At 41.4% G+C, this 27,399-nt stretch overlaps 1 protein-coding gene across 3 annotated transcripts in view; it reads right to left on the bottom strand.

Moving 5' to 3' along the window:
* PLEKHG1 (pleckstrin homology and RhoGEF domain containing G1) overlaps nucleotides 1-27,399 on the bottom strand; it is a 299,198-nt gene that overhangs the window by 187,240 nt on the left and 84,559 nt on the right. For 2 of the 3 annotated variants that reach the window (XM_049903298.1, XM_049903289.1), the window contains exon 2: nucleotides 25,986-26,044. The gene's annotated coding sequence lies outside the window, so the exon portion shown is untranslated. Of the gene's footprint in view, nucleotides 1-21,576; nucleotides 21,659-25,985; nucleotides 26,045-27,399 lie in introns of all 3 variants that reach the window. The other variant, XM_049903306.1, reaches the window with a different exon arrangement.

Raw genomic sequence — 27,399 nt, 5'->3', positions numbered from 1 at the left:
CTGGGGTTTCAAAGGGTGGAGGCATGGCCTCTGGTGTTTCTAAGGGTGGACTTTCCACTCAGAGGGACTAGGAGAATTATTTGCCTAAAGCCATGGGAGCATTGTTGCTGTCCCAGTGGGCCTGGAAGGCAGAACTGAAGCCCAGGGCTGGGGGCCTCCACTCAGAATCTGGAGAGTATGGCCAATACCTACAGTCTGGAGGGCAAGGCCATTCTGTGAATGGTCTCAGAGAACTGAGGATTATTTTCAAGCCTTGAGGGCTAATGTAATATGTTCTGCTAACTTGCTTGGTGCCTGTTATCCCTTCTTTCCCTCCAGTTTCTCCCATTTGTAACGGAAATGTCTAGCTTGTGCCTGCTTTGCCATTGTACCTTCGGAAGCAGTTAACTTGTATTCTAGATTTCACAGATGAAAAGGAATTTTTGGATTTTGGACTTGGAGTTAAGACTATTGCTATGATATGATGGGATGAACATGTTTTACATGTTGCAAGAATGTGATTTTTTGGAGGCCAACGGGTGGGATGTCATGGATTGATTTATGTCCCCCCCAAAACGTGTGTATCAATTTGGCTGGGCCATGATTCCCAGTATTGTGTGGTTGTCCTCAATTTTGTGATTGTAATTTTATTTTAAAGAAGATTAGGGTAGGATTGTAACACCCTTACCAGGTCACATCCCTGCTCCAATATAAAGGGGGTTTCCCTGGGGTGTGGCCTGCACCACCTTTTATCTCTTAAGCAATAAAAGAAAAGGGAAGTAAGCAGAGAGTTGGGGACCTCATAACACCAGAAAAAGCAGCACAGGGGAAAAGCGAGTCCTTTGGGCCTGAGGTTCCTGTACTGAGATGCTCCCAGGTCAAGAGAAGACTGATGATAAGGACCTTCCTCCAGAGCTGACGGAGAGAGACAGCCTTCCCTGCAGCCGGCTCCCTGAATTCAGACTTCTAGCCTACTGGACTGTGAGAGAATAAACTTCTCTTTGTGATATTTCTGTTATAGCAGCACTAGATGACTAAGTCAGTCGCCATAAGTCGAAATTGACTCAACAGCCACTAACAATAACAACATATACATTAAATAGTTTATACTAGTTACGTGTACATGTGTCAAGGCAATAATGATTTACTTTTTTTTGTATTCTCCTATTTCGCTGAAATAAAATGTTTGGTGAAATATAGCATCAATTTAATATAGTTTTATAGTTACAACTAACAACTAATTAGATTTTTTCAAAGGGTTGAACTTTTAAGACAATTATAAAATCATCCTTAATTTCGATGTTCACTCATGACCAGGATCAAACAACATAAACACCCTCCGGCTTCCCCCAGGAAATCAAAAAAAATGCAGAGGAGGCAGCAGCAATTGCTTGAGTCTGCATAGTACTTCAAAGCCCCTAGCAATATTACTTTATTCATGTGGATATTCATGGAATCAGTCCCTAATTTTCTCCACTGTATAGAGATAACCCAAGCAGAGAGAGTCCTTGCACAATTTATAAAAGGTGAGTTAAAAATGAGAAATATTGGGATTAGGACTTCTGGTATCATTTTTTTTTTTCCCACTTACCCAAACAGTGGTTCCTTGATACTGTCTGCACATCTTTTGTGTGCCGTGGAGGGTAATTTCTTTAGTATCTGGGATTCCCTAGTCCAAAGAACCATTTGCTCTAGACTGGCCTACTACGAAGGGTTCCTAACTGGTTGTTCACTCTTACTCTGTGCAATTCATTCTCTACCCAAGAGACAGAGTGAACCTTCAAAAAGCTAAACTGGATTACCCCACTCTCCTGCTTAAAGAGGAAAGGGCAAAGCCAATACAGGTAAGAAGGAACCAAAGCCCAAGACAGTGGAGGAGTTGATCAAGTCAGGAATTCCTGCCTGTTTCACTTCCTCAGTCAGGCTTTCACGAGGCCAACGTTTATGGAAGGGCTTCACATGCCACGCACTGTGGTGGGTGTTGAGGATTTCTACTGCTGGTTGCCAGTGAGTCAGCTCCGACTCATAGCAGCTTTATGTGTAACAGAATGAAATGTTGCTTGGTCCTGTGCCATCTTCACGACCATTGCTGTGGCTGAGTCCAGTTGCTATCTATAAGGTTTCCTTTGGCTAATTTTCAGAAGTAGATCTCCAGGCTTATCTTTCTAGTCTGTCTTAATTGGAAGCTTTGCTGAAACCTGCTCACTATGCATGACCCTACTGGTATTTGACATACTGGTGGCATAGCTCCCAGCATCAGAGCAACACGCAAGCCACCACAGTATGGCAAACCTACAGATGGGTATGTGCCAGGCACTGTGGTCAGTGCTGAGTATGCAGTGGTTAAAAAGAAGTTACACCTACACGGAGCTTAGAGTCTAGTAGAGCTGAGAGATAATCATCTTCAAAGCCATAATAACTGCATAATTACAAATTGCGATGAGTGCTATGAATGAAAAGAACAGAGTACTCTGAGAGTGTGGATTTTAGTTGACAGGAGGATACCAGGAAAGGCTTATCTGAAGTTGGAACATGAATGAATGAATGAATGAATGCTGGAGAGGTGAGGAGCTAGTGAGCATGGAGAAGTGGGACAACGGGATGGGGTTGGAAAGATAGACAAGGGCTATATTGTGCCCGGAGCCCTGGTGGTACAGTGGTTAAGAGCATGGCTGCTAACCAAAAGGTCGTCAGTTCAAATCCACCAGCTGCTTCTTGGAAAACCTATGGAGCAGTTCTACTCTGTGCTATACGGTCGCCATGAGTCAGAATTGACTCGGCGACAACAGGTATATTGTGCACAGTCTTGCAGGCCATGTTAAGGAGACTGGCTTTTATTCAAAATGCAATGAGAACGTATTTACAGGTTTTAAAGGAACATTCTTTAGGATGGAGGAGAAAGAAGTAACATAAGACAAGCAAGGTAAAGACCTGTTAATATTATGTCATTTGCCTCAGCCTATTTGGGGTCAAAAGACTAATAGGCCCTCCCTTTTAGCTATGTAGGGCTGTGTCCTCTGGGGTTCCCCTATTGTTCCTGGGATAGAGAAGCCAAAAGTTTTGCTGAATGAACACAGGAATGCAAAGCATTTTTTATGACCCTTAGCTCTAGGGCTAGCATTTGGCACACCTCCAAGGGGCCTCGTTCACAAAGAGGTCGTGAGCACCACCTCTCAGAGTTTGCAGAGCAGGCATAGGTGGTCCCTGCTTGGCTTCTCAACATTGTCATTCTGGATTATTCTTACAGGTCAATGCTCTGCCCCTACGTTTATTCTTTGTTACAAACCCAACATGTATCTTATACATGTCTTTCAAAATATAATTAAATGGATCATAGACCTTACAAAGTCAATGAAATAAAGGTCAGTGAGAGGCTATGAAAAGAAAACTGACTAAAGCCAATTTTTTTTAATTACAAAAAAATCCCAACATTATTGATTTTTGAAAATTGATTCCTCATCGTTTATTTGCTTTGAAAACAAAAGCACATGTGAAAATATTGTATAATCAGTATTGTTCTTCTATTAAAATCCATGGGGCCTATGAAGAAAAATAAACAACAATCTCATTGAGGGAATAAGAGTAAAAATTAATAAAGCCACTGTTTTCCTTACATACAAAAATCCCTTAGTCATCTCAGGAATGGTTTTGAAAGGAAATTAGAAATAACATTCTAAGGTCAAAATCCTGGCTAGAGTAATATCAACGAGAAGAACACTTTTGGTAAGAACCTGACTGAAGTCTAAGAATCATTCTTTGTAATGGTCCACAGAGGATGCCAAAAAGTAACTCAGATCAAAATTTAACCCCAAAGAGCATCTCATGATTTCATATGTCAGTTAAAAGGTTAATTCTCCCTTTAGAAGGAAGCCTTATGGGCTGAAGCATATCCAAGAGTCAAGACATCACACTAGGTCGGAGCGTGGCTTCTGTAGGTGCTCAAATGCCACCTCGGAACCTCTGCAGCCCCCCATCGATCCAGCCAGAAGTCATCTCTTCTTCCTCTGTGCTCTGACTGCACTCTGTGCAACAGAAACACACCCCCAGATGCCCACAATTGAGGGCCTTGCAGGCTGTCTTGCTCATCTTGTTGAAGGCTTGCTCTAAAGTCAGGAATCTCCTTTCATGTTTCCTGAATCCACAGCATAGCTGTTCAAATGTCTGAGTTAAAAAATGAGCGTGAGTGTTTACGGTGATCTTATTTTAGGCCATCCTACAGAATCTGATGGAAGGAAGACAAAGAAGCACCAAAAAGAGGGCTCAAGTTAAAATATTTTAAAAAAATAAAGGAGAGTTAACAATTGCTTTGAGTCATTCCTACCATAAAACAGAAAGATTACTGCCAGACTCATTAAATAATTTGACTCCTGTTTTATTTACATTTAAGGTCAAATAAGACAAGCTCTTTTTTTTTTTTTAAATTACCTTGTTAGAGTAAGGGGACTACAGAAAATGTGTTTTTTGTATCATGCGATGATTAAACCATTTTTCCAGGAACAAACTGAAATTTAAATAAGTGAAAGAAACACAGCATTTTCTACCTTCCCTTCCCCTTCCCCCAAACAATCAACTTATTTTCAATGCTTAAATGTAAAGCATTCTGATTTTAAAGTCCTTTGTGCTCATTACTTCAGGTCAGGCCTGATTAGAAGTACTGAATCCAGCTGACTGGAATGCTGAACTTTTACTTGGTCATCAGTCAGGAAGAGCCCATGGAAACTGCTGTGTTCCAAAGGCTCCAAGAAGGGTTTAGCCCTCAAGAATCATCCCAGTATACCCAATAGAGAATATGCTCAATATGGGTACCATTTCTCAAACAGACCATTAAAGTTTATTGTAGGAGAACTCAAAACTTCACAAGAAATCCAGAGATTTGCAAAGGGGAATGCTGGCTCTCAAAGAAAACCGTAACTCCTTTCTTGGAACTGGATGACAGGGAGTTAAAAAATAGGTGAAAGGGCCATAAAGAACCAAAACCCTCTGCACTCTGTTCAGACGGTGCTCTGGTTGTTTGCGGCTCCCACAGTAATTTGTTTTTAGTAAAAGTTACAGGTAGAGACCGCGGACGCTTTTTATCTTTTCTTGGCAGGAACAAATAACAGTGAGGTTCTTATTCTAAAAAGTCCACGTACGGGCACCGCAACACAGCAATAATACAAGGGCACATGAAGCCTTCCCTAAGTCTTGGGAAGCTCTCACACACAATAGCAACCAGCTTAAAAACACAGCAACTAGACTTTTAGAACCAATTTTTACTTTTATATTCCTGGAAAGACTTATTTGTATGTAAGTATTTTAGCCACCCTTATATACAAGGTCCTCTTCAAATACTTTTGCTCTCTCTCTTTATACAACCATCGCACAAATAGAGATCTCGAGCCCTTTTATGCCAGCAAAGTGGTTGAGAAATTGTTTAAAGGAACAAGTAGCACTCTCCAACAACAGTATTTTTGCTTGTTATTGTTGATGGATTTAATTCTAAAGGAAGGGTCAACTCTGCTTTTCATCACTTCATTTCTCTCCATGCCTCTGAATTCAGCTTCTCAAAAAGTTCCGTAGGAGCACAGAGGCCATCAGAAGAAAACCATGTTATATTTTTCCTAGATAATTTTAATGCCAACTCAATGCAGGTTAACATTTATGCTTGAATTTATAAAATACATTGTTTGGAACCATCTGTTGCAGATAGGAAAAACCAGGTTTCTGTAACAAAAGGAAAGTTATCACATCATGTGAGGTCGTCACTGGAGTCTGTGCTTCAGACTGGTCTTTTCGAAGAGACTTTATAATGTTAGACATGTGCCACAAATAAGTCCATTCTACCTCAAACCATCTTAGTGTCAAATCAAGATAGTATAATGCTGTCTCTTACAAGTCTGCTGAAATTTAAGACTTGACTGAACAAATGACAGAAACAAGTCGCTTTTATAGTGTAACTTTCTGTCAAAGACTATCCATAAAATCACATGTAGAAAAAAATTTTTTAAATTTGTCTACAGCAGTGCAAACACTAGACTACTAGCCAAAAGGTCGACAGTTCGAGCCCACCCAGTGGCACACCGGAAGGTAGGCCTGGCAATCTGCTTCCAAAAGTCACCCTATGGAGTACAGTTCTACTCTGCATACGCGGGGTTGTCATGAGTCAGAATCGACTTGATGGCAACCAACAACAGTAACAAGAGCAGTGCAATATTTAAAAAGACTGATGTTGAAACATTTTTGGGGATGCTAGCAACTTGAGAGCTTCCTAGTCAGACACGAAAGGTGATGTAAAGTCAGCCCTGATGTATGTTTAAGCAGGCCTAATTTTTAAATGGTTGGCATCCCTGACTCCAGACAGGCTAATTTAGCAAATCAGTTTAAAACATTCCATCTTTACTGTTGCTTATCATTGAAAAAAAATTATAGAGGGCCCCTTTGTGTAGAAAATAAAGCATCTTACCAATGCAGTTGATATCATGGCAACTGTACTAGGCTAGAAGACGAGATATGTGGGTTCCAGGTCAGTCTCACACTAATTTGCTGTCCAAATTTGGTAACGTCACCAATTTGTTCTGGGCCTCAATTTTCTCATCAGTAACATGAGATATTCCGGTGTAGGTCAATATAAGGTCTTTTCCACATCTAAAATAACACTTAAATATATCTGAGACGAGCAGAAAGAGTGGTACAGACACCAGGTTGCCTGGCTATCTGGAAGGCACGATTCTGCCCCAAGTGCAGAAGGGCATTTCATGTTTGCGGCACAATGACAAACAGACTCAAGTTAGTAATGAATGGGCCAGCATGGCTGAAGCTAAGGGGGGGGGGGGGGGAACTGACAGGAGATGCAGCTGCAGAGCCAGACCCTAGGGAGACTTGAAGACAGAAGCCAATGTTATCTTGGTATCTACCCCAGCTCCATGAGAGCACAGCCAGTGTACCCTTCTTCCTAAGCTCTGTTCCCTGGGCAATCTTCCAATATAAACTTGCTGATTTACTTCAGACAACCACGACCTGATAGGACAGCAGAAAGAGGAACATCTGACCTTTTCACTATATTTTACCTACCAAGTTGCATTTATAAAACTTGCTGCTTTTACCCAGAGTATTGCCAAGATGGAGGGAAGACCTGGAAAAAAACACATATCTCTGTTGCAGTGTTTTATTCAACAGGGATTTCTTACTTAAGGAAAGGTACTCCTGATGTGGAAAGAGACATCGGACCACCTACCGGATGATGGTCCACCTGTGGGTTGGGAGGGAGGCAGTATCATTGGAGACAGGCTCGGAAGCACCTCATTCATGCACCACAGATTCTTTCGACTTTCACTGTATTTTTCTCCCTACTTCCTGAGCTCTGGAGTCCTCAGATGGTACAAATGGTTAAAGTGCTCAATAGCTTACCAAAAGGTTGGAGGTTCAAGTCTACCCAGAGGCATCTTGGAAGAAAGGCTTGGTGACCAACTTCCGAAAAATCAGCCATTGAAAATCCAGTGGAGCACGGTTCTATTCTCATATGCATGGAGTTGCCATGAGTCAGAATCAACTCCACAGAACTGGCTTTTTTTTTTTTTTCTTGAGCTCCAGAATGGGGCACCCCATATTATCTCAGCCAACTTCTCTGGTTTGCCAAACCTTAAGGAATAAGGTTCATTTAACTTGGATCCACAATCGATACCCATGAAAGCAGCGGTCAAGAAATCAAAGGATGTATTGTATTGGGCAAATCTGCTGCAAAAGATCTCTTTAAAGTGTTGAAAAGTAAAGATGTCACTTTGAGGATGAAAATGTACCTGACCCAAGCCATGGTGTTTTCCATCACCTCATTTGCATGAGAAAGCTGGACAATGAATATAGAAGACCGAAGAAGAATTGACGCCTTTGAATTATGGTATTGGCGAAGAATGCTGAATATACCATGGACTGCCAGAAGAACGAACAAATCTATTTTGGAAGAAGTACAGCCAGAATGCTCCGCAGAATTAAGGATGGTGAGATGCATCTCACATACTTTGGACATGTTATCAGGAGGGACCAGTCCCTGGAAAAGGACATCTTGCTTGGTAAAATAGAGGGTCAGTGAAAAAGAGGAAGACCCTCCACAAGACGGATTGACATAGTGGCTGCAACAATGGGCTCAAACATAGCAACGATTGTGAGGATGGCACAGGACCGGGCAGTGTTCCATTCTGTTACATACATAGAGTCGATATGAGTTGGAAATGACTTGATAGCATCTAACAACAACAGCAACAAGGAATAAAGGAACAAATGCCAAAACCACAACCAGCTAGGGGTTTTACCACCTCTTTTTTTTATAGCTGAGGGAAACCCTGGTGGAGTAGTGGTTCAGTGCTACAGCTGCTAACCAAGGGGTCAGCAGTTCAAATCCGCCTGGCACTCCTTTGAAACTCTATGGGGCAGTTCTACTCTGTCCTATAGGGTTGAGTTGGAATCGACTTGATGGCAGTGGGTTTGGTTTGGTTTGGTTTTTGGTTATAGCTAAGAGCAACAAGGGCCTTTCCCCAGTGACCTGTGCTGGTGCCTTGAAGGAACTGAGAAAAATGGTCCAGCAAAAAGAAAGTCCAGCTCAGCCCTGACATCACACACAGCCCCAGATTATGACAGATTCACATTTCTAAATCTGACTTTACGTCAAATTTGTATGTAGGTTGGAACAGTTAGGTATGGTTCGTATCTAACATCAGTTAGCCAAATGTTTGTTTTAGTATATGGTATAAAGTATACCCTTCTATGCATAAAAAACATTAAAGAAACACTAAAACGTCTTTAAGATAATACAGTAATAATAATAGCGTTTTGATGTGTATCGCAAAGTAGCGCCCTTGTTATGAACCATTGTATGTACCTTGAATTTTTAATATAATAGGCATTATGGGGGTTGGTTCATAAGTATCAGTATATACAGACGTTCCTAACCCAAGGACTGCCTGTAATTATTACATTAAATCATTAAAGCCTTGACTCAGACAGGAAGAAAAGGTCTGGTTCTGCTTTACCTAAAGCTTTCTTTTTTAGGGACATAGAATCATAGGAAAAAATGGACTAAGGGGAATTTTGACTGGCAGGGATACAAGCATAAAGGACTGTGACTTATTTAAGTAGCTTGCAATGGGCACACAGATTGTACTCTAAATCATTCTGAGTCCAGACTTGAAGTCTGGAACACATTTCCCCATAGACATAGCATTATAAGGATAAATAGGTTCCCAAATCACCCACATCTGTCTATTTAACTTGGGCACTAAGTTCCACAGGGCCTGTCCTCCTGGATACAACCTCATTATTCCACCCGCTGTCTATGCCAAGAACGTGGAAGCCATTCTTGGCACTCCATCATTAAGCCACTTGTTCTCCATCCTCGTCCCCATGGTTGTGTCTGAGTCCTAAACAGAGAGGAATGGAAAGCAGAAGGGAATTTTTAACAGGGTAATTTTCCCTTAAAACTCCCTGAGATATTAGAAACATCTTTCCCAGTTCTGCACAGAATATAGTATGGCTCTGGTATACTATATATGAAGGAACCATGGTGTTGCAACAGTTAAGTACTCGGTTGCTAACCAAAAAGGCTGGCAGTTTGAACCCACCCAGAGACTCTGCTGGAGAAAGACCTGGTGATCTGCTCCCATAAAGACTGCAGCGGAAAAAACCCTATGGGGGCAGTCTTGCTATGTCTTATAGGGTCTCTATGAGTCAGAATCGACTCAATGACACACAACAACAACTGGCACATTGAGGCTTTAAAGAACAAAGCACCAGTTGCCCCAGGGCAGGCTCTGGTGCATGAGTGATTCTGGATGGCAATGTCACTGGATTGCAGGCATCTCCGGTCATGAAGACCCCAGCAACTCAGAACAGAGATGAAGACAACACCACTGCTGTTTATAACAGGAGACACCCTTCCCTCACCAAGGGACTAAGAAACAACTAGGTGAACCTAATAAAAGGACGGACAGTCTGCAATAGTACATAGGGATAAGAGCCAAGGATTGGCAGAGTATACTCAGAACCATGTTTTATTTAGAAAATAAAAAGAATGCCACAATCAAGTTGTAGTTTACTACAACAAGCCCACTTTAAAGAGCACTGCTGGCTGCTTGCCCGGCACCTATTCTCTCCTTCTCTTTTTCCAACTCTCTTAGTAACCTAGTGGTGCTGTTAACAACAAAAAAATCACAGATGGGTGGCTTTAAAGAACAGAAATCAATTTTCTCAATGTTCAGGAAGCCAGAAGTCTGAATTCAGGGCATGGTTCTAGGGGGAGGTCCTTCCTTGTCTATTTAAGCTTGTAGCTGTGGCAATCCTTGGAGCTCCTGGGCTTGTAGACGCATCTACTGTGTGTACCTGTCTTCTTATGGTGTCTTCTCCCTGTGTGTCTGTGTCTATTCTGCTCTTTTTGTAACTTGTGAATGATTAGGTTTAGGACCCACCCTACTTTGATATGACCTCATTAATGTAACAAGGGAAACCCCTATTTCCAAACAGATCAAATTTACAAGTATAGGGGATACAATTCAATCTATAACACCAATGAACCTTGTTTTGTGGAGTTTTCTATCTCCTCACCCTTGTACTCAGTCACATGGTTTAGGAGCAGCTGACGCCATGCCAGCTGTACAGGTGGATCTTGATTAATCTAAGCCAAGAAGCACATGGCATTCCTTAGTACTGTTATTTGTCTCCATTATGTTAATGGTATCATCAGACTGAAAGAAGGGACTTCTATTATATGGCTCGGGAGAGATTTCTCTTTCTCCTGGTGCATTCAGACAAGGGAATCTGTTACTCCGTTTGTGTTTGGCAGCCATCTTGGACCATTTAGGGAAGCCCTCCTGAGGAAGAAGCCAACACCGAGAATGGCAGAGCAGAAAGATGGAGAGAAACTCACTCTTGGGTGACATTTCTGAGTCACACAATAAATTTGAAAGGCTACTCACCCTCAAGAGTATGTATGTAATCTCTTTTTTTCTTAGCAAGTTTGAGGATGCGTTTCTATCACAGCTGAACGCGGTCTATCTGATAAAGCACCAGAAAGCACGAAAACGGGGTGCAGGGTGGGGAGCGTGAGATAAATGATGTAATAAACGTGAACATACTTCCAATGTTAAGATAGTTCTTTCTTCCTGAACATATACTCGCCTGTTAAAATAAAAGTTCTTTAGGATATAAGTTTTGTCTTGGGTTTCTAATTTATTACAAATGTAAGATACGATATGTTTACCTTTTGCTTCAAATTTTCTACTTGTGAACCACATTTTCCTGAATCCAGGGACCATATTATTTAATGCACTTACTAATTGGAAAGCTATCTGAGTTACTGTTGAATACACAAGAATAAGCAAAACTAAATAACTTGCCTTTCAGTTTAAAACCTGGTGGGAGGAGAGATAATTAATTCTCTCTCTACAGAAATATAAACATTTGATATTTAAAATTGGTGCTCCCAAAGCACGGAGGATTTATTTGTAGGTCTGAATGAACTTCCCAGAAGTAGTTGGAAATAATTAGAAGAAAAAAGTTTTCTTGGCTGTCTTTCAAGATGGTCAGAAGAACAAGCATGGAGGAAGAAAAATAATGCGTGCAATCTCTCACAGTAGGTCAGCAGGCCAAGTAACAAACCCCTTACCATCTGTTTTTCATATTCTGCAGTGACCCCATGAGGCCATAAGCATTTTCGTAAGTGTTTAAAGGTTCTCAGATAAGAAATAGCATGTTCATAAAAACTCATAAACATGGACAGGTTTCTAATTTTATTTTGTGTCTAAGAAACACATAGTTGAGACTGGTCTATAGGTGTACAAAGTAGAAGAACAGGTCATTGAGTTCCAAAGGAAAAAGCTCTACATCCCAACAAGAACCCGGCAATTTACTATCTTCTTGGGCTCACTCAACTCTATAAGTGCTGGCAGAATCAATTTAAAAATGGACCCTGATCCAAAAGACTCTTGGTAAGACAGTTGTTTATTTCTACAGGAAAATATGTTCCAGGTTCCAATGGCATCTATGATTCCCAGCCTTGCCTATAACAGCTCTTTAACTCATAACGTTCCTCCAACATAGGATCTAACCATAGGTTATCAATGTTTTTATAGAAGATAGTGTCCAAGATACCGGGGTAACCATGGTCAGGGCAGATTGGGAGTTGCAAGGGAGAAGGGAAAGGTAAAAATTCCTTATTCCTCTCTTCTTCTCTCCTTCAACTTAACACTATCCACAAATAGTAAATTCTCACCTTGGGAGCACAATTCCTCCACCTGCCCAAGAGGTTATACAGGCCACTGTTCTTATTCTTACCTCATCCTCCTCTCATGATCCTAGGCCCTTTCTTATTTTTCATTTCAAAGCATTTCAACTCAGCTCTTACCACAAAATAAAGATGCCTAGGTCACAAGAGTTTCAAAATTAAAACTGGGACAATCTATAAAATCTTAAAGTGCTTTTATTATACCTTAGATGTTGAAGCTCTCCTGAATCGTTCTCATACGTGGTTACTCATTTCTATGATATTACTATAGTTTTATAGCTAATATCCATATTTCTAAACGCCAATATCAGGATACTTGACTTAATAAAAAATGTTTATGCCACATTCTCTAGTTGTAAGAAGTACTCTAAGAGATGAGGTTTGTCCACAAATATTGGAATTTAAATCATTTATGCGAACACTGAGAGAGAATTTGGTAATCGGAGCTGGCCCCTCAAGTTGCCTGAATATAGTTCAGGTACCAATAAACCAGTTGCTGTCAATTCCAACTCATGGAGACTCCATGTGTGTCAGAGTAGAACTGTGCTCTATAGGTTTTCAATGGCTGTAATCTTTTGGAAGTTGATTGCCAGGCATTTCTCCTCAGGTGTCTCGGGTTGACTCAAACCTCTAAGTTTTGGTTAGCAGCCAAGCACATTTACCATCTGCATTACTCAGGTACAGCATGGGTTAAATAGGGTCTGTTTGCCTGAGGACTCACCATGAATAGCTGTACGTCTAATGAGGAAAAAATACACTTCAACAAATGTTCTTCAAATGAACTTCTGGAGAACCACTAGGCTTAAATTAAAGACGGCCTGCACGTGGCCTACGCTGTGTGCGCACTTGGTTTGACTGGCTGAAGCCTTGTTACTTCATTACAGAGTCCTAGTTTTGAATGTTACAAATATTCTTTGAAAATGGACCTGGAATTTTCATACTTACCTTTCAGAAGGCACTTGTGCCGGGAGACAGACTTTGCTGGGTTCCAGTGGTGGTCAGCACCACAGCATCCTGGACCTCTGCACCCCCCGTGGCTTTATCGGCATCATCACTCAGATAAATGGCGAGACTGAAGGCACAAGGCAAAGAATCCACTCCTGAGCTCCTGCATTCCACAGGAGGGCACCTTTCCACAGGTGGCAATCTGGTTTCAAACCATTCACTCCCTTTCCTTGACCTGAGGGAGAACAATGGCATTGCCCCAAGAATGGGCTCTTTCAAAGGGCTGCACGCCATAGCACAAGGGAACAGCTTCAAGCCTGGCAGCTCAAGAAGGCTTCTTTTTTTTTCCCTTTGATATGTTTTCAACAAATAACTTTTTATAGGCAAAACAGTGTCAAAATTAATGATATGAATTTGTTTAGAAACTCACTTTGTACAAATGCATGTAAATGTGACTTTAGGGTGAAACACACATCTTGGCAGGTGAAACCTTGACCACGACTTGTTTCAAACTATTTATCATCCACTAATCCCCATATTTTGTTTTTAATCCCCATATTGGGACCCTGGTGGCAAAGTGGTTAAGTGATATGGCTGTTAACCAAAAGGCTGGCAGTTTGAATCCACCAGCTGCTCCTTGGAAATCCCATAGCGCAGTTCTACTCTGTTCTATAGGGTCACTATGAGTTGGACCTGACAGCAACGGATTTAATCCCCATATTGGAGCCTTGGTGGCACAGTGGTTAAGAGCTCAGCTGCTAACCAAAAAGGCTGGCTGTTCATATCCACCAGCTGCTCCTTGGAAACCCTAGGGGGCAGTTCTCCTCTGTCCTACAGGGTTACCATGAGTAGGAACCGACTTGACAGCAATGGGTTTTTTTTTTTTTTTAAATCCCCATATCATTTAATGAGGGGCTTTAAACCCTGAGGGGTATTAATGTTGGAGAAGGGATAAAGTCTAAACTTCACCTCCTCAGTTAGAATTATAAAGCATGGAGTTTTAAAAACCAGACCTGAATATGGGGTGATTAAATAAAACAAAAAAGCCCAATAGTCAATAAAACTATTATTTCAGTTTTAAAAGTGCCACCATGTTTTTATTTCTAAAAAAATCTTCTATGACTCCTGCTCAGGTATATCTTCACGGCGCCATCCACGCCACCAGACGTTCCTGAGGGAAACTAGGTGGGGTGAGGGATTTTTTTCTGGATTCAAGAGAGAAAAATGAAAATCTACCCAGGAAAAAATGTAAGCCTGGAAAATAACAATTAAGAAAAAAAGGAAAATATTTTCTAACGTAGAGGCGTTGTCAGCTGCCGTAGAGTTGACCCCCAACTCATGGTGACTTCGTGTACAACAGGATTGGACCACCGTGATTCAGAGGGCTTTCACTGGCTGATTTTCAGAAGTAGGTCGCCAGGCCTTTCTTCCTAGTCTGTCTTACTCTGGGAGCTCCACTGAGGCCTGTTCAGCCTCGTAGCAACACGCAAGCCTCCACTGACAGATGGGTGGTAGTTGCACTTTAGGAGCATTGGCTGGGGATCAAACCTAGGTCTCCTGCATGGAAGGTGAGAATTCCACCCCCAAACCACCACTGCCCTCTATTAAGAGTTACTTTAATAACATAAACATACCTAAAGACAGGCCTGAAGGTTAACCAGGGTTTAAAAGACAGTTTTATCAGAAATACTGGAGGGCAAAATTTCTCAGAGTTTTTAAAATTTCCTCTGCAATACTTTTCACGTTCAGAATGATGAACAAAGAAATCTGGGCTAAACCAGCTAAATTTATATACCAGCCTATGAACTTTCTGTACTTAAAACCAACTCAGCTTATTTTGTTTACGAAAGTCTGTGAAATTTCTTCATTTCAAATCAACAAGGTTTAGGAATAGTTATGTATGAGGCACCAGGCTCTGCAGCATGGGTAAAATCCAGTCCTGTCCTTAATGACTGGGGTCCTTGAGAGCAGGCATTAATAACACTCAAGAAAAACAACTATGTAGCCATTTCTAGAAGGATTTTTAAAACCACAACTGTGGTCAAAGGCAATACATAATTAAAGCAGCTACATGAATTGTTCAGAGGCTAACTGATACAGCAACTTAAAGGAGGGGGCAGATAAAATCAGGCTGGAGTAATTTAAAAAGGAGGAGGAATTTGAACTGAGTTTAAAAGGACAGATAAAGCTTTGATAATATTTTTACTGCTGCTGCTGTATGGCTCCATTTGAGAGCATGCCAAGGCCAGGCATGCACTCAGGTGGGTCCTGTATACACACTCTAACACTCCCAACTCAAGTGCAGTGAGTTTATCATCATGATTTTACAGATGAGGATGTTAAATAACATGCCCAAGGTCTCCCAGTTAGGAATGAGTCATGATTCCTGCTGATCCTCAAAGCCCACCCTCACCCTGTTCCTCCAGGAAGGGGCACAGAAAGTTCTGGGCAGTCACACAACTTTAACTTTTCCCAGAAGTAGAAAAAATCAGATAAGCTTGGGGGAGATGGTACAAAATAATACTATTCTAGTACAATTGACTTAAAGATGAAAAGAAAACAGGTTGGCTGTCACACAGCCTTTACAGAGCAAGCAACAACGTACTGGGAATTTTAGGCCAGACACATGACAGCATCAACCCAGCACTCTGGGAGGATCAGAGAAGGAGGACTCAGTCCTTCAGACCTGGAGGGATGGCACTGGAGTGAGCACCAGGGTTGGGCTGCAAGGGGCACCTCACGGCAGTGAAGGAACACTGGACTTGGAGTGGCACTTGGTTATTTATACCTAGTCTCTTTTAAAAACTACTAGTTGTATGACTTTATGAAATTACATAAGTTTCTGGGGGCTTCAGTCTTCTCACCGTGAAGTCCAGTTAATAACTACACAAGGCTGAAAGAGAAAAATGGAGAAAAAGCATACAGTGTGTTGTTGTTGTTAGCTGCCCCTGAGTCGACTCTGACTCCTGGCGACCTCATGTACAACAGAATGAAACACTTCCTGGCCCTGCATCATCCCCATGATCACTGGCACGTCAGAGCCCCTCCTTGTGGCTATTGTGCCAATACGTCTCACCGAGGGGCTCCCACTCCCTCATTGCCCCTCTACGTCACCAAGCAGGTTGTCATCCTCTAGTCATTGGTCCCTCCTGATGATGTGTCCAAAGCAAGCAATTCAGCCAATGTCCTGTTGTGATCCATAAGATTTTGACTGGCTAATTTTCAAAGTAGATCACCAAATCTTTTTTCCTAGTCTGTCTTGGACTGGAAGCACCGCTGAAGCCTGTCTACCGTGGGTGATCTGGCTGGGATTTGAAATACGATCGGCAGAGCTTCCAGCATCACAGCAACACGCAAACCACCAAAGTATGACAAACGGATGGATGGATGGCAGATATAATGTGTACCTTTGATAAACACTCAAATGTTAATTTTTTTCTTTACTCAAGTAAAGTGGTGGCAATGAAAATGGAAAAGAAAGGCTGAGCCACAAAGTGAGGTAATTTAGTGAGATTCAGCGACAAACTGAATACTGGGGGTAGGGTGAGGTGGGAAGGAAGAAGGGAAAGAGAAGCCAAATAGGCCCCTGAAACCATAAGCCAGCACAGGAATAGCTTCATGGCCTGAAATAGGAGCATGATGACATAGAGGTGAATTTAATATTCAGTGACCTTAGTAGTGACAGGGAGGTTCCCAGTCGAAACACCCAGTTGGAAAGGAGACATGGGGCTTAGGAAAAAAAGAAAACCAGAGGCAAATGATGGGGCAACCGTTTGACTAAAAGCCAGTTGCTGTAATATCCCATTTATGAGGACCTAGGAGATGGCTGAGTTTCATTTTTCTTTGAATGACTATACTCTAGAAATCAAAGGAATAAATACGAAGTTACAATAGTTTAAGAAACTAGACCTCACTTTTTTTTTAGGACAAAGAATATTAAAAGAAAATACTTAATACAGAACTTAAAATTAATTGCAACCCTGTCTCTATTTTAAAACACAATGCTTGTATTAACACCCTATTTAACTCATAAAAAGCCTTTATCGCAGACGTACTTTTCCTCCAGAGCAGGCTCTCCTTATAGCCGAGGACAGGCATGACGGTGAAAGGCAATAAGGCCCAGGCTTCTAAAAGTATGCGTACCCTGGAAAATGCAATTGAAGTGGCAATAGTTGGGATATGGGGTGAGACAGAGAGAAAGGGGACAGGAAGAGGAGGAGCTGATACTGGCTTTAGTTCAGTCAACAGGAATTCAGGCCTTGATGGATAATTCCATTCTACTGATTTCTTAAGTTTGGTGAACCTGGTTCAATGTTTCCACAAGTTTCTCAAATATAACAATAACTGTCTGTTCCAGACATTGGATTCATTGTCTACCACTGCTGAAAACAGACCTGGCACCATTGATTGTATTTGGGTCTTTTGACATTTTACGAGACGGCCTTTTAGTCCCTACTAGAATGTTCCCTGAGCAAGACCTGGCAGGTGTGTCCACGGTTCACCATCAGCTGTGGATGTTAAAAACACGAAACTTTCAGTAATCCTCCAACATGATCCCATACCTCAGGGGGATATGACACTTTATCTGGCTTTTAAAATACAACAATTTCCTGGCATCTAGCTATATAGTAAGTGAACAATTTTGAACCTTCGTGTGTCTAAAACATAGGCTTGGAATACATAAAGGAAAAAGTTGATAGAACCAAAAGAAAAAATTGGCAGTCCATGAACACAATGAAAGTTCTAAAACAGCTCACTCAGAAAATGACAAGTGACACAGAGAAGAAGTAAAAATATTGACTGGAATACAATAAAACAATTTGGGTTTAATTGGTACCTCTGCACCTAACCAACAGAAAATCATTTCAAAGACACAGAACATTCACAAGTAAACAAATATGTCAGCTTTATCTTTTCTTATCTAACTCCTTTGGTCCTTTAAATTTCTGATTTTGCTTTTGTCACATGCTGCTTTGCAGAAGGGCAAACTGTAGACATGTTCTACCTTCTCTTACTTAGTTCATAGGCTCTCCAAGGACAGAAGCCTTGTCGCCTTAACTTTGTATCCCTCGCAATACTTAGCTCCATGCTTTATACAAAGTAGGCATTCCATTCATTCGGAGAATGACCATCCTGAAACAGTTCACTTTTACCAAACAATTGTCATCAACACCAATTTATACTGTGTAATGATGTAAATTTTTTTTTTTTTTTAATGATGTGTTACCGCTTTTCCGATAATGCACTGCATAAGGAGCTCATCAGAATCCAGCAGAATTTGAAATACTGAATGTCATTCTTTGCCAATCCTTGAGCCAGTGTCTTAGCTAAATGCTTCCTGATGCCCCACAAGTTGTATACAAGGAACTTCCAGGTCAGTCTGAGGGGAGAGCAAAAGGCAAGGAACTCTCTATACGAGCCAACATGAGGGCTGGCTCCATTACTGGTTACCTGGTGCCATGTGTGGAGCTACTGTAGAGAGCTTTGCTCTCCAAATGCCCTCTCTCTGAGCATCTCCTACATGCCTAAGTCCCAACTATGCCATCGATCTGTCCATGATTCTATCTCCAATGTCTACATTTGTGCTAGCTACTTACCTTTCTATAAAACCAAAACCAAACCTGTTGCCGTCAAGTCGGTTCCTGCTCATGGCAATCTCATGTGGTAGAGTAAAACTGTGCTGCACAGGGTTTTCTTGGCTATCATCTTTACAGAAGCAGATCTCCAGGCCTTTCTTCCATGGCACTGCTGGGTGGGTCTGAACCACGGTTGAGTGCAAACCATTTACACCACCCACCCAGGGACCTTCTCTTTTCTGTACTTAACCTTAAATCTGCATTTACCAAACTCTCATCCACAGAACACTATAATAATAATAATAATAATAATAATAATAATAATAATAATAATAATAATAATAATAGGTTAATAAAATTAGAAGGTAGGGTGTAGGGCAAGGACAGGAGATGGTATTCTGTGCTTAAATAACTTTGGGAAACCCTGCCTAGAGCACCTCCGATTGGAGACACACAGTTCACTGTAGCACAGTAAAGGCTCTGCAGAAACAGGGACTACCCTTGCTTAAATCCCAGACTTACTTAACCACGAAGCCCCCTTCCCCCCTCCTTGTTTTTGACAGAAACCTATCACCATAATTCCACAAAGCTGAGGACATGCTGTTCCAAGAATCCCCTAATTCTCAATGCCAGGAACAGGAACTAGTTCCACATTCCAAAGGTCATCTCTTTATAAGAAAACAAGTTTTGTTTTGTTTTTTTTTAACTCATATCCTTTGTCTCTCAAGAGTGGTTGGAGACCCCCTCCTACCCTTCCCCAGCTATAACCGAAGGGTCTACAATGAGGAAGTCTCCCCTGCACAAGGGGTGCCCACTGTCTATACCAGCTGAGAGTATGCAAACTTCCAGTAGGCAGTTTTTAATAGGAAGGAGAGAGAGTCCAATCCGTACCTCTTTCTGAACGCTGACATTTTGTGCTGAATTTTTGTAACCACTGTATTTAGTCTGTATAACACTTTTAATCTTTAATTATATATTTTTAAAAATCATTGTCATGACCCCACTGTGTCAGGAGATAATCGGGAGGCTCTGCAAAGGAAAAAGCTGGAGGGACGCACTTAAGCGACTTTTGAAAGCTCACACAACGCATTAAGTCTACGCCCTCCAGTGCTCTGCCAAGACTGCGGCCCGATGGCTATGTCATTACCAACGTCTAGGTCAATACAGCAAGTTACTTATTCATAATGTGAATCATTGATGCTGTAGCCGCAGATCACTCTATTAGCTGCCTTCCAATCAACCCACCAGCCCCAAGTAAGAGGCTCACAGGGCACTGGGGACACGGCAGCAAGGTCACAGCCCCAAGTAAGAGGCTCACAGGGCACTGGGGACACGGCAGCAAGGTCACAGCCCCAAGTAAGAGGCTCACAGGGCACTGGGGACACGGCAGCAAGGTCATCTACAAGACACAAGAAGGGGTATCTATTTCCTCACCAGCATGGCTTTGTTGTATTGTTTGAGTCTTAGGATAAGATGCCACTACATTCCAATCTCACAAAGCCTTCAGCTTCAAGACTATGTTTTTGAAGCACCACAAAAACAGTCACAGAGCCAGAGAAGCTTGGCGTGTGGTCCTTGTGTAACTGCTCCTGAAGGGCAGTAAACAGGCCTCTGAGAGGACTGGGTAAACCTGAGAATGGTGCTTAGCCTCTAGAGAAGAGCAGGCCCACGTAGCAGGGCCATGAAGCACCCTGGATCACAGCGTACTGCTATACATTGTAATGGAAAAATCTAGTGGGGAAAACACCATTTTTAAGCTTGGAGATCTCCACTAAAAAGCATACTGCTATCTTCTTACTGGAGTCCTGGTGGCGTAGTGGTTAAGAGCTCAACTACTAACCAAAAGGTCAGCAGTTTGAATCTACCAGCCACTCCTTGGAAACCCTAAAGGGCAGTTCTACTCCGTCCTATAGGGTTGCTACGAGTTGGAATCAACTCGACTGCAATGGATTTGGTTTTTGGTTTCATCTTCTTACCAAGGAGTCCTAGTGGTGCAATGGTTAAGCACTCAGCTGCTAACCAAAAGGTCAGCGATTCAAACTCACCCAGAGGCTCTGTAAGAGAAAGACCTGGCGATCTGCTCCTGTAAAGGTTACAGCCAAGAAAACCCTATGGGACAATTCTACTTGGTCACATGGGGTTGTTATGAGTCAAAGTCAACTCAATGGCACCTAATAACAATAATCTCCTCACCCAGGAAGAAAGGCTTGACGGTCTACTGAAAATTAGTGAAAATCTTAGGGATCACAACAGACGGGGCAGCACTTTGTTCTGTTGTGTGTGGGGTCTCCATGAGTGGGGTCCGGCTGTATGGGCAGCTAACAACAATGCCCTCACCTGGCTCTACAATGTGGGGTCTCTGAAAAAGCTAGGGAGGACAGTAAAAATCAGGACGCCCTCACAGTCCAGCACATGGTGTGTCTCTTGGAGCACAGAAACGGTATCTTCCAGCTCTTCGGGCAGCTCTAAGCTTTACACTCCCAGCAGCAGCTCGGCCCTGAGATACTTTTTTCAAAGAACCAAACCAAAGGAAAAAAAAAAACCACCAAACTCACTGCCACTGAGTCGATTCTGACACAGCAACCCCATAGGGCTTCCAAGGCTGTAAATCTCCACGGAAGCAGACTGCCACATCTTTCTCCCTTGGAGCCGCTGGTGGTTTTGAACTGTAGACTCTTCAGTTAGCAGTTGATCCCTTTAACCACTGCTACACCAGGGCTCCTTCATCAAAGAACAGGGGTAGGTAAACCCTGGACAAGAGGGCACAGAGACTAAAACGGGGAAATTTTATTCAGAAACAGTTATGTACATATGAGTACCACCACTCACCTGTCAGTCTGTCATACTTTGGCGGCTTGTGTGTTGCTGTGATGCTGAACAGGTTTCAATGGAGCTTCCAGACTATGATGGACTAGGAAGAAAGGCCTGGCAATCAACTTCCAAAAATTAGCCAATGAAAACTCTATGGGCCACTATAGAATATTTTCTGATATAATGCTGAAAGGTGAGTCCCCTAGACCAGAAGGCACTCAAAATATACAGTGGGCAAAATAATTCTATTATGAAAACATTCTGCATCCCACTTTGAAATGTGGCGTCTGGGGTCTTAAATGCTAACAAGCGGCCATCTAAGATGCATCAGTTGGTCTCAACCCACCTGGAGCAAAGGAGAATGAAGAACACCAAGGTCACACGACAACTAAGTGCCCAAGAGACAGAGAGGGCCACATGAACCAGAGACCTACATCATCCTGAGACCAGAAGAACTAGTTGGTGGCCGGCCACAATCGATGACTGCCCTCACAGGGAGCACAATAGAGAACCCCTGAGGGAGCAGGAGATCAGTGGGATGCAGACCCCAAATTCTCATAAAAAGACCATACTTAATGGTCTGGATGTGACTAGAGGAATCCCGGCGGTCACGGTCCCCAAACCTTCTGTTGGCCCAGGACAGGAACCATCCCCGAAGACAACTCATCAGACATGAAAGGAACTGGTCAGTGGGTGGGAGAGAGATGCTGATGAAGAGTGAGCTAATTATATCAGGTGGACACTTGAGATTGTGTCGGCATCTCATGTCTGGAGGGGGGATGGGAGGATAGAGAGAGTGGGATGCTGGCAAAATTGTCACGAAAGGAGAGACTGGAAGGGCTGAATCATTAGGGGGAGAGCAAGTGGGAGTACGGAGTAAGATGTATATAAACTTGTATGTGACAGTCTGATTTGATTTGTAAACGTTCACTTGAAGCTCAATAAAAGTTAATAAAAAATATATATATACAGTGGCTGCCACAATGAACTTGAGCATAGTAATGATTGTGAAGATGCTGCAGGACTGGGCAACATTTTGTTCTGTTGTATGTGGGGGTGACCATGAGTTGGAGCCAGCTCAACATCAACTAATAACACGTACACACACATCATACCAACAAAAAAAAAATGCATTCCTAGTTCTTGCATGGTCAATAAAACAAGAGTTTGTGCAAAATAGGTTGTACTTCTTTGATTTTTCACCAAAAAATGTCTGCAGATTAGGATCACCTAATAGTACTGGAGCACTGGTGGCGAAGTGGTTAAGAGTTCAGCTGCTAACCGAAAGGTCTACCAACTAAGGTCAATTAATTCCTTTTGTTTATATCCCCAGTCTTCTGTCTCTCCAGCTAGGGGGAAGGGACCACCACTGGGGAATGTTCTTGCTTTCCTAGCTTAATTTGATTAAGTGGTATCTACTGGCTTTGTGATATCAGACCATACACTGGTCTGCTACCCCAGGGAGGACCGCCCTTATTTATACAGTCTGTGGGTAAATGACTGGTATCTTACATTGATATACCATATACTTTTATGTAAACAAGCCCAGAAATTTTTAGGCATTAGTGTAATTTAAAATAAATTGAGATAGTAAAACATGTCAAGAGAAGTTGTTACAACTGATACCTCCAGCAAACCCTACCTGACAGACTATATGACGGTGAGTCACTGAGTGGTGCAAATGATTAACATGCTTGGCTGCTAACCGAAAGCTTGGAGGTTTGAGTCCACCCAGAGGCACCTCAGAAGAAAGGCCTGGTGATCTACTTCCAAAAAATCAGCCACTGAAAACTCTACGGAGCACAGTTCTACTCTGACATATGAGAGGTTGCCAGGAGTCGCAGTGGGTTTGATGTTAACTGGTACTGGATAAAGTTACCAGTCTTAGAAATAGAGGTTCAATAGTTCACCTTCAGTGCACTTCAGAAGTATAACATGACTTTTCTAAAGAAGAAATTAGCTCATTCATTCTTTTATTCTTTCAACAAACATTTGCACTTCTCTTGTACGTCTGGTTTTTTGTAGAGTATATCTCAGTGAACAAAACAAACAGAGATCCTGGCCCTCAGGGAGTGCATATTTTAGTGGGCACCTATTTTGAAAAAGAAGTTCCTCGGACATGCAACACGCTTATCTTAAATCAACAAGTGGCTTTCAGGAGATATTTTTTGAGCACGATTTATATAAACCAAAACCCAGGGCCGTCAAGTCGATTCCGACTCATAGCGACCCTACAGGGCAGAGTAGAACTGCCCCATAGAGTTTCCAAGGAGCGCCTGGTGGATTCCAACTGCTGACCCTTTGGTTAGCAGCTGTAGCACTTAACCACTACGCCACCAGGGTTTCCACAATTTATATAGCTACTGAAATTAAAAGACTAACAAAAATATTTTCTCCAAAATTAGTCATGGCTTCAGAAACAAACAAAAAAAACCCAGATCAGTCAAGGTAACTGAAAACATTATATACTCAGTAGTACAGATGAACAATTACAGATGAAAGAAAATTCTAGACTCTGACAGCAACAAGGAGGCAGGACCAGTCACAGCCCTGATGGAACACACACCTTAGGTAAAACACTTGTCCAAATTGGAGCCAGAGGACCCTGGGTCAAGTCTGCTTCTCCTTTCCTTATTTTCTGTATCATATTACAAAGCAAACAGAACACCAATGAGCCTCTGGAGGGAAAGAATGTTTACTTTATTCGAAGAAAACAGAAGGAATAACCAGTTTTCTCACCTAACAATATGTAATTCCTTTCTTTCTTTGTAGATTTAACTATGGGTCTCTCTGATAAGCAGACTTGTTGATGAATTCATGGTATTCACGGCTAAAAAAGAAACATCTACTCTTCTTAAGGAGTCCCTAGGTGGTGCAAACAGCTGCTAACCAAAAGGCTGGTGGTTCGAGTCCACCCAGAAGCACCTCGGAAGAAAGGCCTACTGATCTGCTTCCAAAAAAATCAGCCATTGAAAACCCTACTCTGAAGCACATGAGGTCACCAGAGGTTAACGTTGAGTCTACAGCAACCGGTTTTTTTTCATTAAAAAAAAAAAAAAAGAGTATTCAAATGACCGAATTTCACACACACACACACACACAAACACACACATACACAGAGTGCCAACTGTGACCCAGGCAGGGCCAAGTTATGCTTTTGTGGGCCCCTTCATCCATAAAAAATATTCAAAATATTTTATGACTGCACTGGTATAAAGACAAATCTAAGCTAAGCTGGCTTCATTATGATGTCTTCATTACCATCACATTCATTTTTTTCTTCTGCTTTTCAAAGACATTAAAATTACAAGATTTTCATGGATCACTAAGAGTGTCATGGGCCCTGGGCACTGTGCCTAATGGATACATTGGACAACCTTGATTGTTAACCTACTCGGCATTCGAGTCCTAAGTTAGGCAAAAGAACGTCTGAGACTTTCTTGCCAGTAATGAGAACCTGCGGTAAAAAACCACTGCTTTCCCAGTTAATAAAACACTAATGAACTCTGACACAGCAAAGTAATCTTTACTCCATCAAAAAATGATTCAACTTAGTAATAACTTTAAGTACTCCAAGAAGAATACTTGAGTGTATCAAATACTACTCCAATACAGCATTACTTGTTTGCTAATGAAAAGCAGTGAAACTATAACCTATTGTCCTACTTACGCTTTAATTTTTTTTTTTTTTTTACTGTTTTTGGTTAAAACAAGGAAGATCTGATATAAAACTGAAAGTATAAACTTTTGTAAGTATAAAATGAGACCACTACGCTCATTAGTCTAAGTTTCTTCATATCTTCCTACCATTCTAGTAAATACCAGACATGTAATTGAGTAATGTTAGTTCAACATTTCAGGCTTTGACAAATAGTCTATAATGTGGTCAGAGTATGACAAATTCCTTAGCAAAGAAACAGAATAAAGTAATTGCTTGGACCTAACAAAAAAGCATAGTCCCTTCCTCTGCAATTTATCATTCATTATGGTTTTTCAAGTACCAACGTCACAAAATTGGAATGAGGTTTTAAATAGTGAAGAAGTTAAAACGGACAAACAGAATGTTTCTGACCAATGAAAAACATTTTAAAGATTAACTAAAAGACTAAAAAACTGATTAATACTAGAAGACCAATGGGAAGAATTAACTCCAAATGTATTACGTCATGGTTTGCTTCTGACGCCATTTTCATTCTCTTTGTGTGTTTTTTGAGGTATGCATTTTCTCTCATATTTCATTGTTTGGTTACCATATTTGTTATTCTGTCTTATAAAACGGTTAAAAACAAGAAACTTTTTTTTTTTTTACCTACAGATATAGAGTCTTATCCCCAAAATACCCAACGAACCTAAATTATGATTATAAATGTGTTCATTTTTAACATGTTTCATACTCAAGTAGCAAAAACTGAGAAAACAAAACTCACTTTTATAGTTGAAGCCTTTCCAATGTCTTCACTCATAGACTTCCAACATCAGTCTTCACCTGTAACAGAAACATAAAAAATAAATTGCTTTTTTACTTAAATGTCACTTTTCACTTACTTAAATGGAACATGGATATCAGGGTTAATTTTAACTGTCAAAAGGAGGAACAGATACCAAAAGGCCAGAACTTTCCTAGGAAAGGGCCATATCTGTACTCCTGGTCTCTAATAGTTGCAATAACCATAAGAGTTTAATTAAAGAAAAAAAAAAGATTTATAGGATATGCTGTTAGAAAATTACTGATCTCAATCAACACCCCATCCCTGACATTCTCTTGAAATACTCAGAAAATTCAAAGGAGACGTGAACTTTCAAGAGCACTAAAAACTAAGGAGTTCAATGACTTGCCAGAAGCCAGGAAGAATTTCCACTAGCGGAAGGAGACAGGAAACCAAGGCAGTGAAGCAGAGGAGAGGAATGAGGGCGGACAACTCCCATCAGTCTCAAGCCCAGTATCACAACCTCAGAAACACAAACGCTCCATAGGATGGGAACAATTTTCTAAAGCAACATGGCTACTGTATCCCAGAATTCTTCTCCATGACTGTATCCCATAATTCCTCTCAGTTTCCATCTTTGCAAAGAAGTTGGGGAGTAGAAGTTCTGGTACGATTTGGGGTCATAGTCTTTCTGGTTACTATTTTCAAAAAGAAAGAACCACAGAGTACTTCAGACCATTCTAGAATAAACTTCACTCCTCATTGCAAGGTAATACCCAAAACTAAACCCAGTGCCATCAAGTTAATTCTGACTCATAGCAACCCTATTGGACACAGTAGAATTGCCCCATAGAGTTTTCCAAGGCTTTTATCTTTATGGAAGCAGATTGCCACAGCTTTCTCCTGCAGAGTGGCTGGTGGGTTCAAACCACCAACCTTTCGGTTAGCAGCGGGGTGCTTAACCACTGCGCCACCAGGGCTCCTCAGCAAGGCAATAGCTGACTGCATTTATGGCAAGCAAAGCTATAATGGAAAAAAAAAAAAAAACTACAGAACTGAACTGATAATTTGGCTGGGAGAGAGGAATATGACCCAGCTCCCCAGACCAATATCTAAAACGATACTAATAGGAACCCACTAGAGTAAGATGAGACCCCTCTCCACAAAAAATCCCACCCAGTTTACAGGTAAACAGTATGTTACAGGCTCAAATTTCTCTATTAAAAGGAACACCAAAGACATGTAACCATAACATTCAAGATAGAGTAGGAACCTATTATGAAATAAGTTTACTGTAAGAAAACAGAAGAAAAATTAGAAAACAGGTATTTTCTTTTCTAGATAAAACTGAAAAAAAAAAAGATTATGTACAATTGGCTAAGACTAAAAATGATGGATAAGGTATGGAAAGATG

Source organism: Elephas maximus, chromosome 1 (genome assembly GCF_024166365.1).
Source record: "Elephas maximus indicus isolate mEleMax1 chromosome 1, mEleMax1 primary haplotype, whole genome shotgun sequence".
Lineage (NCBI taxonomy): Eukaryota > Metazoa > Chordata > Mammalia > Proboscidea > Elephantidae > Elephas > Elephas maximus.
This window is presented reverse-complemented; position numbering and strand designations above follow the sequence as displayed.